The sequence below is a fragment of the Engraulis encrasicolus genome, chromosome 8, assembly GCF_034702125.1.
Source record: "Engraulis encrasicolus isolate BLACKSEA-1 chromosome 8, IST_EnEncr_1.0, whole genome shotgun sequence".
Classification (NCBI taxonomy): Eukaryota; Metazoa; Chordata; class Actinopteri; order Clupeiformes; family Engraulidae; genus Engraulis; species Engraulis encrasicolus.
In genome coordinates this window covers 36,601,021-36,616,798 of record NC_085864.1, presented here as the reverse complement: position 1 = coordinate 36,616,798, position 15,778 = coordinate 36,601,021, and positions in this window count along the sequence as shown.

Genomic DNA, 15,778 nt, shown 5'->3' with positions numbered 1-15,778 from the left:
AAATGCCCGCTATGCCAGATGGCCAGTTCAGCCCTGACCTCATGTATGAATGAATACTGCGGCCAAAAATGTGACCCACAGACCACACCAGTCTACACACCCTCATGACATCATTTCCTTTGCATTGCAGGGCCAGAATGTCAGAGAGAACTTAAAAAAGGATACTCGGAGAAAGCAATAACTGAAAAAAAGGAAGATCACACTCTTACCCCAAGGAAATAGAGTAGAGTAGAGTAGAGTAGAGTAGAGTAGAGTAGAGTAGAGTAGAGTAGAGTAGAGTAGAGTAGAGTAACCTGATTGATCCCCGGGGCGTCAAGTAGCTTACATAAATACACATAATGCTCACATGGACATTTCAAGACACATAGTATGAGTTTAACAAATGTATAGAACAGTTGAGGAAGACCCTGAACCTCAAACAAACAATAAACTAAATTGCTGTATGAAGTTGAGCGCTAAAACGATGTGGTCGATCCATTGTGGTCGATGATCTTTTCATTCTCTGTCATGTTGAGGCCTCATCCATATTTCACGGCAATGAAGCCGCTGCCTTTAACTTGTGTAATTTTCCATCACTGACACTGACATGAATCATCTTCGAAAGGTTAAATTGGCCATCCACCATCCACCATCAAAAAGGTGTCCATCAAATGTTAATGTTGGGCAAAGATGGGTTTTAAGACCTCTCTCATAGTGCCTTTCAAGTGTCTTTGGCATGTCTTTAATCTAGTAAATACATATACGATAACCTCTTCATGCCACTCGGAGAGGGTGAGGGAATAGTCATCCCTCTGCCCTTCGCGCTCCACAAAGGTGCTGCCGTGCCGACTGCAGCCTATGCAGCCCCCTTAAGAGGCCCTCAGCGTCTCCATAACGACACTTCCCCCCCAAGGCTAAGGGGACGCAGGACAGGAAGGCCATTAGCTCTGAAGGAGCCATCATTGGCTGGCGCGGGTTGCCAAACGAGTCATTTCCACGCAGCATAATCATCCCATCTGCAGGGCTTGGGGTCCCCTGGTGCAATGTGACGCGACATATGACAGCTCAGTCATACAGCGTATGGGGGGCGTAGACACGTCCTGATTGGCTGTCGCAGAAGCGGAGAGTGGTGGGTGGGATGTGGCACGCCATCAATAATGTCTGAGTGAGTTTGGTATTCTTTCAGTCAATTACTCACATGTGCGAGCAAGCGTGCACATACAGTACAGTACACACTCGAGTGCAAGCGCCAGCATACGTGCACGTACACACACACACACACACACACACACACACACACATGCACGCACGCGCACACACGTACACATACACACACGCGCCGCACCCACGCACACACATATGCACACACACACACACACACAAGCACTCCCCACAATTTTCAATCCATCTCTCACATACATGCTCACTCACACACAACACACACGCACGTGCACACACACACACACACACACACACACACACACACACACACACACACACACACACACACACACACACACACACACACACACACACACACACACACACATAGGGAAGTTGACATGGGGGGACAAAGGGGTATGTTGTCCTGGGCCCAGGGAGATAGGGGCCCAGAATTGGGTCTTCATTACATTATACTGTATGTATTGGGTCGGGGGCCCATTTAGTTGATTTTGTCCCGGGCCTGTCCAAAGCTGTCAGCGGCCCTGCACACACACACACACACACACACACACACACACACACACACACACACACACACACACACACACACACACACACACACACACACACACACACACACACACACACTGTCACACACACACACACACACACACACACACACACACACACACACACACACACACACACACACACACACACACACACACACACACACACACACACACACACACACACACAAGGTCCCTCACTCAAGTACTTTATCTCCCCTTTCTCAATGGTGCGCTCACTTTCCCATTAACTCCCTCTGTCTCTCCCAAACACACACACACACACACACACACACACACACACACACACACACACACACACACACACACACACACACACACACACACACACACACACACACACACACACACACACACACACACACACACAAAAGCCATCAGTGGCCCACACTCATTTGTTTGTGCACTCACCTGTTAAGTCATTTGTGTTCACATGTGAATGGTTAATTAATTAAAAACCCTTACAGTTATTTGCTCACACGTCAACTTACAAACCCCCCAAAACGGGAGCACAATTACTCTTCTTTGTACGCTAAATTCCATTCCCGCATATTTACGCCTGACAGTCTCCCTTTACAGATAGGTAGTCTATTAAAGGTGAAGACTATGAATCTAATCCAATACACCATTTTATTAAACCTGTGTTTAAATTGCTCTTTACAATCTATTACTTCTGGTGTTTGTATATCCACTAACCCTGGCTTGGTAAGTAGGGAGTGTAATATGGAGGTCTGTCATCAAAATAGGTGGGCCTTTGTTGAATACAAATGGACATCCATGACTGCTTGGGTAATCATAGGCTAGTGGTTAGGGACCTGCATTTGATGGCTCCTATCTAGGCTCAGTCCTCCACACCTCTACACCGCATTCCACATTATTACGCAAATGACATTTTTCGCGGTTTCCCCAAATAATCAATACAAATGACAGTCATCATAATTTTCAAGTCATCAGTCATTAGAGTACAATTAAAAAGTTTTTGAATGAACCTTCCAATGACATCTGTATTTTTTTAAATAATAAAAAAACTTAAAATGCTCTGTTCCACATTATTAAGCAAAATAGTTTTGTAGTGTTGTAATCCAAATTTCCAATTTACATCAAAACAGTTGGAATTTGGTACCTTCTAAATTACATTTCAAAGTTCAATACTTGGTGATAAGCTCTTTTTCTTACTAACTGGAATGCTGCGTTTAACATTGAAGTCAATGGCAGGGCATTGTATGGGAGTTATGGAAGCCCAGATATCCTTGATGCTTTGCTCTCAACTGTTTTTGTTTGTTTGGTCTGGTGACCCACACTTCACTCTTCAATATACCCGTAGATTTCTATGCCACCTGTAGGTGCTTTGGTGGTATCGACATTCTAACTCACCAGACATAAAACCCCATTGAAAACGAATGGGATGTTATGTCTGGTGAGTTAGAACGTCATCACCTTCAAAGAACCTAAACGTGGCAGGGAAATCTACGGGTATATTGAAGAGTGAAGTGTGGGTCACCAGACCAAACAAACAAAAACAGCTGAGAGCAAAGCATCAAGGATATCTGGGCTTCCACAATTCCCATGCAATGCCCTGCCATTGACTTCAATGTTAAATGCAGCATTCCAGTTACAGCTTATAACCAAGTTTTGAACATTGAAATGTAATTTAGATGGTACCAAATGCCCACTGTTTTGATGTAAATGGGAAAAAAATGCCCACTGTTTTGATGTAAATGGGAAAAAAAGAAAGAAATTTGGATAACAACACTACAAAACTGTTTTGCGTAATAATTTGGAACAGAGCATTTTGGGCATTTTAAGTTTTTTAATATTTAAAAAAATACCGTTATCATTGGTAGGTTCATTCAAAAACGCTTTAATTGTACTCTAATGGCTGATGACTTGAAAATTATGACGACTGTCATTTGTATTGATTATTTGGGGAAACAGCGAAAAATGTCATTTGCGTAATAATGTGGAATGCGGTGTATGGTATCGGTATGTGATTAGAATAATCAGTGTTTGGCCTGGCCATAGCCTAACGGTAGGGCAATGGGTTACTACGCCAGCGACCCGGGTCTGATTCTGGCCTAGGTAATTTGTCGATCCTTCTCCGTTTCTCTCTCCCCACTCATTTCCGGATTCTCCTCCACTGTCCTGTCAAAAATAAAGTTTTGTTTCTTCTCCATCCTGGGCTAGTCAGAAATGTATTGAAAGTGTTGCAAGTGTGAAATACAGTCACTTACTCTGGAATAGACCTCTGAATTTTACACACGTAATATAACAATTGGGGCAAATAAGCCCTTTTCAAATCAAATTGTATTCTTTGATTATTTGAGCATTTGAGGCCAAATTTACCTTTTGAAGCAAAAAAAACATTCTTAACTTTCTTAAGATTTTTTTTAAAAGAAAGAAATTTTAAACATGTATTCGTGAGGAAATGGATGGGAACAAAATTCAGTTGAAACTGGATGGAAATGAATCTGCTGGCTCTCTCATTGTGCAGTCTGTCACCCTCGAAAGCCTTAGTCCATTACCTCCTGATCAATCATCTCTGACATACTCACTCCCCGCAATCTTCAATCCATCTCTCACATGCTCACTCACTCACAACACACACAGAGACACATGCATAACCACACACGCATGCACGCACGCACACAAGCATGCATGCACGCACGCACGTACGTAGGTAAGCACACGCACACGCACACGCACACGCAAACGCACACGCACACACACACACACACACACACACACACTCACACTCACACTCACACTCACACTCACACTCACACTCACACACACATACACACACACTCACTCACACACACACACACACACACACACACACACACACACACACACACACACACACACACACACACACACACACACACACACACACACACACACACGAAAATACAGAAGCGATAGAGTTGTGGAATGCAGATATATACAGCCTGTGCAGAAAAAAAACATACGTGTATGCATCGTCTCGTGAAGAAAACAAAGGCGATGGCTATGCCACAACACACACACACACACACACACACACACACACACACACACACACACACACACACACACACACACACACACACACACACACACACACACACACACACACACACACACACACACACACACACACACACACACAAAGTAAGTTGCTTTTAAAAGTTTTAACATTTTAAAAGTTTAAAAAGAGAAACTTCTTTCTGCTGTGGTGGCAGTGAAGCGAGTTATATAGCCCATCCAGCCACAAAGCCGCCCGGGCCCAACTTCCAGAGATCAAATCTGATATCCCCAGAGAGGGGAGGGAAGCTGCATAGCCAATTGTTCTGTGGAAATATGGGGTCTTTCACTCAGCTTATTACTGGTTGGTGTGAATAGGAACACATTGCAAACGGGTTGGGCAGTCTATTTCCGTGTGTGTGTGTGTGTGTGCGCGCGCGCGCGTGTGTGTGTGTGTGTGTGTGCTTGCATGCGTGCGTGCTTGCGAGTGTGTATGTGTGTGGTGTGTGTGTGTGTGCACGTGTGCACGCCAGCGTGTGTGTGTCTATGCATGCGTGTTTATGTGTGCACGCTCGGGCGTCCGTGCATGTGTGTGCATGTGCATGCCTTGTCTGTGTCTGTTCGTGTCTACTTACACATGCACGCGCGTGAGTGTGTGTGCATTCGCGTGCGATGCTTTATCTGGAATACAATGAGAATGGAGAGAAAAGGAAAGATAGAGGAATGTTGTGGAATGCAGATGCCTGTTTATTTGGCCCACAATTGCATCATGCTCACATTCATTCTGCAAAGCCGGCGTCTCAAAGAGAAAAACCAGAAAGAATGGCATGCATGTGCACACAAAAAAAGCCCAGAAAATCTGCATTTCAATGGTAAGACCTCGAGCATGTTGAAAAAAGAATGTTTTTTGCATCTGCACACCTTCATTCATTGACATAGAGGTAAAGTGAAGGTCACCTATAGTACATGTAAATCTGAATGGGTTTTTGATGCCAAAAGCATCTTCCCACCCACCCTCCTATGGTTACGGTATGCTCGCTTACATTTCCTTTCAAATTCTGCCAGAGATTTTTTATGTTGCCTTTTGACACGTGTTTCTGAATGTGTTTATTCATGGAGGTGGTGCCAGTTTGCTTTGACATCCTTGGTGAGCCCCCCGGCTCTTTTCATCTCCACTGGGCCCCGATCACCCTCTGAGACTGTGAGGAGCAGGGCTGGGCTGTTGCTGAAAACCAGCCTGGGCATTTGTGGCATAGGCCAGCCCCTCACACGCACCCCTGCTTTTCTACAATACTATTTATATGGTTATCTCTGTCCACTGTCTGATGTTAAGATAAGCCAATGGGTGGCCCTACTGTGGCCTAACGGTAGGGCACTCGTTTGCTGTGTGGCCGACCTGGGTTCGATTCCCAGCCCGGGTCCTTTGCCAGCCCTTCCCCACCTCTCTCCCCACTCGCTTCCTGTCACCATCTTCATGGTACTATCATAAATAAAGTCAAAAAGACAAAAAAAGAACGTGAAAAAAAAAGATAAGCCAATGGATCGCCCCATCTAAATAGAGGGCCGGTCCCTATGGGGGAAAAATTAAACAAATGAAGAGTTCAGATGCAAAACCCCCTAACTCCATTTCTGAAGACCTGCACTTCTATATTTTTAGAGAACCCCGTTGTTGGTTTGGTTTACATTCATATACTTGATAATACATATAAATAGTTATATTACATAAATAAAATAAAAAACTACGCAATTTTGATAGCTTTGTATTAAATAAAAATGAATTAAGATTATTTTCTGAAAAGGCACTTAGGGGGTTTTGCATCTGAACTCTTCAAATATACAAACAAACAAAAAACAACAGCATCTGCCCCTGAGGACTGTCGGCCCACTAGGAAAATGCCCTGCATGCCAGATTTCCAGTTCAGCCCTGGTGAGGAGGATTCATAAAGGTACGGTACCTGTACATAGGAGCATCACATTGCAGATGACCTGGCATGGTTCTTATACCTCAGTTATTTGCTTACGTCTCAAGGTACAACCCACCAAAACATGAAACACAATAACTCTTCCTTGCATGTAAAATTCCATTCCTGTATTTCTGCATTACAGTGACCTTTTTACATATCAAAGGTGCTGTCTATGAATTCATATACACCATTTAAAAAAAATGTTACATTGCCCCTCTCAGTCTCTTCCTTCTGATATGCCTGTAATGAAATGGTTCTTATGTAAGTGTTCAGTTGGACCTCCATAACTGCCAACATTGTCAAAGGCTGGTGGCAAGGGACCTGAAGCGATCTTCCAGTATGCCTCCAGATGGTAAGCTTGCTTACATTTATTTTCAAATTCTGCCAGAGATTTTGGGCGTGTGTTGCCTTTTGAGATTTGCTCTATGGTTTATTCATGGAGGAGGAGGTACAAGTTTGTTTGACATCTGAGGTGATCCTCAGACTATCTTTCTCCACAAAAATCCATCCATTCTCCACTGTCCCCTTTGGCCCTTGGAGACAGTGAAGAGGGGTTACAGGGGCATCACATAGCAGAGGAGCTGACCTGCCGTGGCCCTAACCTCAGCTCCAGCAGCATGCAGTACATCCAGGATCTGGTGGAGAGGCCCCCCAATGTGCTCAACTCCTGCTCTGCAGCAGTGAGAAAAAGAAAACATCACCCTGCCTTGTTCATGGCCAGATTAAGATGGCCCGGAGCCCCTAGGATACAGATTGCAATAGGCCCCCAGCAGAAAAAAAAATCATGACAAAATGACATAAAAACAGTGTCATAATTCCGAGCTACAAATTAAGTTTGCCAACTATAGAGAGGAGGATTAACAATGATATTAGATCATTTTTTCAATTCTGCATCCGCAATATAGCAAACAGCCCGGCCCCCCCAACCAATCAGAGGGGCCCTGGCTAGTGGGGGCCCCTAGGCTGCAGCCATATCCCTGGCCTCACTGTCCTTTTTTATTCCTCTTTCATTCGTTCCATTCTTTCTTGCTTTCCCTCCCTCTTTCACTGTACTTGTTTCTTTCTTTCTTTCTCTCTGTCTGCCTGTCACCCTGATCGACCTTCCTCTTGCTTGGCTTTCCTTTGAGCAAGGGAGAACAGATGGCGGGAGGGGGTCTAACACAGGCTAAGAGTAACGCACACGCGTGCGTGCGCGCACACACACACACACACACACACACACACACACACACACACACACACACACACACACACACACACACACACACACACACACACACACACACACACACACACACACACACACACACACACACACACACACACACACAGTGCCAACACACAAATGCCAACACACAAATTCCCAAAGCAACATGTGAACACACAGTGCCTCTTCTCCAAAGAAACATTTCCGCCTAGAGCGATAATCAGAGGGGCAAGATTTAAGACCTCATTGGGCTCGAGACAGCAGGACTCTTTTACTCCCCATGCATCTCCATCCCTCTCTGCATCCCTCTTTTCTATTTTCTTCTTTCTCTGTCTGCCTGACTGTCTGTCTGTCTTTTATCTTTGTCAACAAGTCACCATCCTTCTCTCCTTGTACTACCCTTCTTTCTTTCCATCTCCTCCCATTCCTTCCTCCCTCTCTCTCTCTCTCTCTCTCCCTCTCCCTCTCTCTCTCTCTCTCTCTCTCTCTCTCTCTCTCTCTCTCTCTCTCTCTCTCTCTCTCTCTCTCTCTCTCTCTCTCTCTCTCTCTCTCTCTCTCTCTCTCTCTCTCTCTCTCATTTTCTCTCCTTCCGTCCCCCCTCTTTTTCTCCCTCTTCTCATCACCAGTTGTATAATCAGCATATGGCCCCAATAAAGGGATTGACAGCCACAGATAAATCAGCTCTTCAGATGGTACTGTGGACACTCCCTCCATACAGGACATACACCATCAACACAGACAACCCCAACCAAACACATTATCCAGAACGCACACACACACGGACACACACACACGGACACACACATACACACGGACACACACACACACACACACACACACACACACACACACACACACACACACACACACACACACACACACACACACAAGGTCCCTCACTCAAGTACTTTATGGGAGAGAGAGAGAGAGAGAGAGAGAGAGAGAGAGAGAGAGAGAGAGAGAGAGTGAGAGAGAGAGAGAGAGAGAGCACATCATATTTACAGTCAATTGTCAATATAGTCTAACATCAGAATGGCAACCAAAACCAAAAAAGTGTGAGTGTATGTGTGTGTTTCTATATGGCTTGAGAAAGCATTCACTTTTTTTAACTACAAATTCATAAATGTGTATTAACTTACTTCCTATTATTCATTTCACATAGCGAGTGGTGATTATAATCTAATTGCCTTCATACCTATAGAACTCACGTATCGTTCTTATCCTAGTTATTAAAACTTACAAATTATTTAAACTTTTAGCATCCAATTACCTAATTCTCTATGTTATTGTCACATTAACACAAATAATCAAGGCAACTTTTCTTACTTCAAGGGCATAGCAGACAGACAGACAGCCAGTGCTATTAAAGTGTTTTTTCTCATATAAAGGCAGCTTCGATTACTTATCATAACTGACAAATTAAGATCAAGCCTACTTTTTGTGTGTTTACCGCAGCTGGTATGACAGTTGGGGCACCTATGGAGGACAGATTTTATCGGGGCCTCTAGGCAATTGCCTTGGTTTGCCAAATGGAAAAGTCTCCCTCTGCTGTGACCTAAAGATGCCAGACAGGACTTGGGTATGACCTTGGTGATGTTGCCCACTGCATCACCACGGTAACATTGCAGCTCCTAATTAAAAGGCTGCAACTGAACAAGACATCATGTTGCTACAGGTGAATAATTAGACGGAACAATATGTGTGTGTGTGTGTGTGTGTGTGTGTGTGTGTGTGTGTGTGTGTGTGTGTGTGTGTGTGTGTGTGTGTGTGTGTGTGTGTGTGTGTGTGTGTGTGTGTGTGTGTGTGTGTGTGTGTACGCGTGTGCGTGTGCGTGTGTATGCGCCCATGCATGCATCTGTACATGTGTGCTAGTTCTTCAATTAATTGATGCTTCTTTTGAGTTAATAAGATGAGTACCGTTTATTGTGTAGAAGTGCTTATTTTGAAGCATAATTGGAAATTGTAATGTAGTATGCCAAGGACTCCATCCAAAAGTTCCTAATTGCCTTCTCATGTAGTGGGCAAAAATTTGTCCAAATACTTTTGGCTGTTAGTCGGTAGGTAAACGGAGCCTGATAGGCTTTCTACTGTACAGTATATCGGGCCCTATTTGCAGTACTCAAGTGGTGTACAGATTTCATGGTGTATGGTGGTAAAAAGGGTTGTAGCCAGGGATGCTGCCAGAGGGGGACAAAGGGGTCTGTTTTCCCAGGCCCAGGCATAGAGGGGGTCCAGAAATGGGTCCTCAGTACATTGTGTATATTGGTTGGGGAGTCCTTCCCAATGATTTTTGTCCTGGGACCAGCCAAAACTGTCAACGGCCTTAAATATACTGTAGCCATGAGGGCAAAAGCAGAGTAAGGCATAACAGCAGGGCTGGACTGGCCATCTGGCATAGCAGGCATTTCCCGGTGGGCCCCTCAACCTCGTGGGCCCCTACATACTTGTTTTACATTTCTGAAAATAGGGGGTCACGAGGGTGCAGGGTCCACCGGTGAGTCAGTTCTGCACCGCCAATTATGAGGGGCCCCTTTCAGCCAAAAGTGCCTGTGCCGTATTTCTCCCCCAGGCCAGCCCTGCATAGCAGTAAAATGGCAGGCCACTGAGTGGTGGTGCTGCTTTCACAGTTAATGTCCACAAGACTCTACTACACCAACCCCATGCAATTCCAATGGAGATTGAGCAAGTGAGGTTTGAAATCTATGATTGCAGTAGCCCCTTAATGCATGGCGTATAGTACCTCCAGTGGCATGCTGTAATAGTAGGCTAATTAAAATGTTAACTACCATAGTACTACAATGCCATAGCACAGGGCGTTTAGTACTGCACCATGACTTGGTCATTGGTCTTCTAACAGCAAATTTATATCTATCTATGGTGACCGACAGCTTGAAATACAGTGTACAGTATGAACACACTGTATATGTTGAAATATCAAATAAAGAAATTTTTATTAAAGTCTATGACTTGCAGAAATAAATAAAAAAATGTGGGTCCATATTTTGCAATCTAAACAGTAAACATAAAATTGTTTTATTATTCCCACCCACACATTGATTTTATTGTCCTTGACAGAAAAGAAATGGTTGCTGAAAAATGCATTTCTGCAATAAAGCTGATGGGATCTGACGGGAGGAAACACGCACGCGCTGCCGCGCACACACACACACATACCCATACTTACACACACACACACACACACACACACAAGCGTGCACACACACACACACACACACACACACACACACACACACACACACACACACACACACACACACACACACACACACACACACACACACACACACACACACACACACACACACACACACACACACATACACCAGACTGAAACAAACACACTGTATTCGTGCACACATTTAATGCAAGAGAAAGAAAGTGGGGGAGAGAGAGAGAGAGAGAGAGAGAGAGAGAGAGAGAGAGAGAGAGAGAGAGAGAGAGAGAGAGAGAGAGAAGCGAATGACTCACCAGAGCCATGTGTAAAATCTGTGACGAAATGATACCCAAAATACAACTTAGCACCTTGACGTGAAATGCTGCACTCGTACGCTAGATCATCTGAGGGCTCTCTCTCTCTCTCTCTCTCTCTCTCTCTCTCTCTCTCTCTCTCTCTCTCTCTCTCTCTCTCTCTCTCTCTCTCTCTCTCGCTTTCTCTCTCTCTCTCTGATCCACCCCTGTAGAGTACTTCGCCATTACCCTACTACTACTACAGGAGTTCAAAGCCGTTGGAATATTTCATATAAATTATTCATTGATGTTTTACATTAAGACGCCTTAAGATGCCATGATGCACCACTGATCAAATGACTCTCACAAGGTGTTAGCTATTGCCTTCTATTTAATAATGAAATATAATACATACTTAATTTCACTAACAACTGAGGTCAGTGGTGTGGTCGTGTGGTTAATGAATTGAATGAGCTGTGTCCATAAAAGAATGAATATTGCAATGCAGACATGATATAGGCCTATGCTACTTTAAAATTCATGTTGTCTTTCATATCTTTATCTTTTATGATGTGCATTGTACTCTGACAATTGAAAGAAACATTTCTACACACTGAAATTGCTCTTTTATGCTTTTGGTTTACAGATCTTCCTCAGGGCTCAATCATGTGCATTGTACTCTAAGACATGGAAGTCATTCAACTGACGTAAGGCAAATTATAAAATGTATATGATTATAATTAGTTTTTATTGTTACGTATCCCATGATTTATACAGACAATGCCTTTTTTTCTTCAGACTTGTTTTGACAAGCCATCATGATCAATCAAAACAGAATGATCAATTGACGCCATTTTGACAATGTTTGGTGGATGCAGGCGTGGTTCAGGGGTCAGACAAGGTGTTTAGGTCCAGTTATGGACAGGGTGAGTTGACAGGTGATTGACACATAGCTTTGGGACCTGTTCAGTTGACCATCACAATGAATGATAGCCTATAGTAAACCACACGAACCCGCCTAGCGGCCTAAAATATTTTTTGTCTGGCAAGTTGGTCTAACCTCGTTCATTGTAGGTTTGCCACAACAGGCACCAGCCGTAGCACACTAATCATTGTGCAACATTTTGTATCAACCTCTCTTTTGAATGTTGGGTTGGAATTTGGCAGGACTCGGAATCAGTGTTGACAGATTGGGCCCAATTGGGCTACTTTGGATAGCCGTCTGCGGGTAAAAACGGGAAAAATTGGCCATTTGGCGTTTTTTTAAGCAGTTTTATGCCCATAGATACCAATGCAATTTGTTGAAATTGGGCGGAATTTAGTGCATTTTGGCGGTTTTTGAGAACCTTTTGGGCGGGTTTTGATCAGACAAATCTGGCAACACTGCTCAGAATGGCTACAGCTAGCAAATAAATGTAGTAGCATTGATTGGTTTTAGCATTGGTCAAGGCAGCACAGAAGCAATTTGAACCACCATAACAGTTGGGTCCCACGCACAGCCTTCTGCTGTCTGATATGAGCGAGGCCAGAGTTAAGTTTTCACATTTAGTCAGGCTCGCCAGGCTACATGAATGAGGATTGCCTCTCCACTTTTGGGATTTCTGGCGATTGCTGAACAATAGCACACTGTAGTATCGATGTTGCCAAGCGTATACACACAACGTATCTCTGATTTCATCACATTTCATCATTTTTATGCAAAGAGAGGACAAGCCATTTGAGCAGACAGTTACACATGTAGGGACATTTTGTAGCATGCCACATGATGAAACTCAAAGGGCACTACAAGGGCAAGAAACACTACATGATTTCCCCCTCCCTAATGGCCCTCAGAAATGACATTGACCGTTTTACCATTTTCCCCCTTGAACCGGCTTTGGAAATAACAATGTACCCAGACAAGGAGGAGAAGACTATTATAGAATTGATATCCTACATGTAACAGAAAACTCATCATTGATTATGCCAAAAAATCTGGCTGCTGGTATCTTCTACATACCTGCTGAGTTGGGTCCACTGTATATCCTATTGGTTTTTGTAATGTTTCTCCTTATTTTTTGTGTGAAATTGTCTGCCCTCCATATGTTTGTTCCAAAACTCAGCTACATTATTGGAAGCTACTTGCATTTGTATTTTACACATCCATCTCAACCTCAGCAGCCACCTTCTAAAACTACAGCTGTCATCACATGGCACACATGGAAACAATCATATGGACAGACACTTGTTAAAATATATATGGACTTGCAAACTTCTCCATATCTTGATTTGAATGGAAAGTCTTTGGTTATAGGTCTACTGTTGATGACATATGGAGTTGGTTTTCAGTGAAGGACGTGAGCCTGTTCTATAGCTATTGCTGATTTTTTGAACAGTAAAAATGGGAAATTTCTGAATGCACCTTACAAGCTCAAGAGGATGATTTTTTTGGATGATATCATCACATTCATGACCAAACCTCTTCTTGCCAGGACAAAACTTCAGATATTTTCACAATGTGGTGAGTGAAAGTTGACAATATGTGACAACTCTAATATTTGCAGCAGCTACTGTTTAATATTTTTCCTTCCCACAGAATATTGATTCAGAATTTTACTTGTAGGCTTATGCCCCGTGTGCACCAAGCATGAATTACACGACCTGAGTGGCGGAAGTAATTATTTCTCTATGGAGGGAAGGTAAATAAAGCTAAGGAGCCAGGAGCGAAGCGAACTGAGCCACCAGAGCGAATTTTAACGATTGAAGTCAAGCTAGTCTTATTATATGGTAATGAGCTTCGGCAAAAACCAATTGGAACGTTCATATCGCAGAATGCCCCAGGCTGTCAAGACAGAGACATTATGTGATTAGCTGAATCAAACATGTCAATGACGCGTCCAGAGCAAATAAAGTGAATTCATGGTGAAACTTCTTCAACCACCCCAGCAACCTGGGTCACGTAGGTAGCGCTTGGTTAGTTAATGGCCTGAATGGTACATTCCAGAAAGATCCTTATATTTCTGCTGTAAAATTCTTTACTGTAGTACCACATTTTTGGAGTGTCAAATATTTTTTAGGCTACTTTTGGATATATTTAATGTGCCCCACTCAAACTGATTCTTATGTAACTTATTACACGGCTTAAGATTAAAATATAGTTGATACACGAAAAGGGAGGGAAGGAAAATTTACTCTGCAGTTGGTCTCCAGACAGAGTCATATACAGTATTTCCGTGGTTGCGGAGGAAGTTCATAAGTTCATGAGGAGGCACTAATACTCACAGACACCAGCAATGCCACGTGCCTGGACTTACAGTACCTCACTTACTGGTAAGTATCTCTACGAAAGCTGTATGTCTGTCCCTTTTCTCTGTCGCTGCTCTCCTGTTTTTTTTTCTCAGGATCTCTTTTTGTCTGTATGTCCATCCACTTATCCGTTTGTCTGTGATTCTTTTTTTCTTCTCTCACACTCACTCTTTGCCGGTTATTTTTTTCTTCCCCACCCTATTTCCTGCCACTTCCCCACCTTCTAGGGAGCATCCATAAGCACCCCACCAAACGTTGACCCACTTTTTACATTCAGACTTACCTGTTTTTCCAGAGCTGTATTTTTCTAGGGATAATTATCCCCCCCCCCTCTCTCTCTCTCTCTCTCTCTCTCTCTCTCTCTCTCTCTCTCTCTCTCTCTCTCTCCCTCTCCCTCTCTCTCACACACACACACACACACACACACACACACACACACACACACACACACACACACACACACACACACACACACACACACACACACACACACACACACACAGACACTTTCTAATCTTTCTCTGTCATCACACTCTTGACTCTCCCTCTTAATTTCTCTGACAGGTCAAGTCTTTCACTTTTCATTTATCTGTTCCCATCTCTGACTCTTGAGACTTGCATCTCATTAGAGCTCTGCCCTGCCATAACCAGGACTTTCTTCTTCTAATGATTAAACTTTAAAACAAGACCTTCAGTGATGCGTGTTCATCACTATGCAATGAATTGCTTATGTCCTACCCAAATAAATATTTCATCAGTAAAGGCAGGGCATACACTCTTTAATATGCTTGGCTGTGAGTTGTACACAGTAAAAAAAATGCAGTGCTAATTCAATACTAAGAAAATACCCTGGCACCAAATACACTGTAAATGGACTCACAAAGTGTTGAATCTCCACTGGATTTTTGAAACTGTGTACACGATGAACGCCACACATTGTTGTGTTTACTGAGATGTGCAGTATACTGTACATTTGTATCTCCATGGTGAGGTTATATGTCGTGTAATGGAACTGGAATGCATAGAATGCTTGGGCTGAATTTATTGCAACTAAATCCCTGGATGGCGTTGTGTGTGTGGAGTTTGAATGGGGAGCGTTAGCGAGTGCGGGGAGGATG